The sequence below is a fragment of the Pinus tabuliformis genome, chromosome 3_2 (assembly GCF_031772625.1).
Source record: "Pinus tabuliformis cultivar Carrire ecotype Pingquan chromosome 3_2, CPIR1, whole genome shotgun sequence".
NCBI classification, from domain to species: domain Eukaryota; kingdom Viridiplantae; phylum Streptophyta; class Pinopsida; order Pinales; family Pinaceae; genus Pinus; species Pinus tabuliformis.
The window spans coordinates 297,437,823-297,439,675 of NC_142302.1; the positions used below are offsets into that span (position 1 = coordinate 297,437,823).

Consider the following 1,853-nt stretch of genomic DNA (forward strand, 5'->3'; position numbering starts at 1 on the left):
ACAATGTACTACATAGATCCACTGCTTTTGATATGATCCTACCTCCTTCACAGCTAGGTTGAAGGCAACTCCACACCCCCATTGCAGAAGATGCCAAACAGATTATTTAGATCTGCCACGTTGAAAGACTATCAACCTCAAGTGCTGAGGTCTCATGTCAGAAGAGGTCTCAAAAGAAGATTTATCTTCAACACTTTCTTACTCTTCACACTCTTCTTGAAGATCAGCTTGTGAATCTTACACAATAGACTATGCCTCTTGATTCTCGTGGTCATCAACAGAACCACATTGTTTTTTTGACTTGAATATACTACCCATGTTAATTCCAAATTCCCACATGAGAAAAAGATCATCATCAAAATAAAAATATCTTCAAATAAAGACATGTTTTTAAAGTCTAGCTTATTTCGCTTTGAGATTCCTTTTTGACTCCACACGGTCCTCGAGCTCCAACAACCCCGTTACCACATAGGCCGGAAACTTCTCCCTTTGGCAGCTCTTCAACTCTAGAACTTTGTAAACTGTGGCTTTTGTGCCACACAGGTCTTAGTGCCCTCCCGTTACCACATAGGCTCTTCAACTCTAGAACTTTGTAAACTGTGGCTTTTGTGCCACGCAGGTCTTAGTGCCCTTGGCTCTACCGAAGAGCAACTACACTACCTCTCACAAGCTCGAAACGTTCTCAATATCTAAGTTGCACATATTTGTGAAGATGGGTTCAAATCAGCAAGAAATTTCATATTTTCATTGTGGCATATAATAATTTAGAAGAAAATTTTCCAATTTTTTTTTTCAGATTTCCACAAACTACACCTTCTAGGTTACTCAAAAAATAAAATTTCTAGGACAAATCTACTGGTAGCAATACCAGATCATTGCTATCCAAACGCTCCCTCTACAACGAATTAGGCTAAAGGTCTCTCAGGATCTTGGCCTCCAAGGAAGTCTCTAGTTCTTTTTCACTACTATTTGAAACCATTGATCTACACAAGTGAAAAACAAAACAAAAACAAAAACAAAAACAAACAAAACAAAAAAAACTTCAAATGAAATGTTGCTGAAGTTTCTTCAAAGGAGAAACTATCGAATTCCACCTTCTCCAGATTTGAAAACAAACAAATAAACAAAACAAAACAAAACAAGAAAACTTCAATGAAATGTTGCTGAAGTTTCTTCAAAGGAGAAACTATCGAATTCCACCTTCTCCAGATTTGATCATGTTTGTAAGGCACGGGAATCTCTCCCTCCTTTTCCATAGGCAATGTTATCTTGCTAAAGACAGGCATGTCTGCAATAAGGCCAACCTTAATTTTGTAAGGGATAATGCCTCCGGGCTTGATATCATCATGTGTCCTTGATATAATCGTAGATTATTGTTATGGGGATCTTCACAGTTTCAAACCCATGGGCATGAATTGTGCCTACATCAGGGATCAATCCAGAGACAAGCTTCCTGCCATCGCTCTCTACTAGATAATCAATGTCCACCAAAGGGATCGGAACAGGGTTGGGATTATTTATAAGGACATCGACAACAATTTCAGCCTTCTTCAGATTGATAGATGGAATGTTGATTCCTGTGACATCTGCCATCGATTTTCCAAAACCAATAGCTTCCTCAATCTTCTCTCCTATGTTATGGATGAAGTCCTTCACCTTGCAATCGGGGTTTGACTCCTCAAGCACTAATCCTAGAGATCTTTGACAGAGCCGCATGCACGCATCCTGGGCACAAGCTCCACGATCCATGCTGAGAAACACTGATGTTGATCCACTGCTGAAAGGATCCACCTGGAATTTTCTACACCATAAGCAATCTCAAGTTCAAGCAAAAGAAAGAGGTGTGATCTACC

General features: G+C 39.5%; 1 pseudogene; it reads right to left on the reverse strand.

Moving 5' to 3' along the window:
- Positions 1–983: 983 nt before the first annotated feature.
- Positions 984–1,593, reverse strand: LOC149180756 (desiccation protectant protein Lea14 homolog; annotated as a pseudogene).
- Positions 1,594–1,853: the final 260 nt, after the last annotated feature.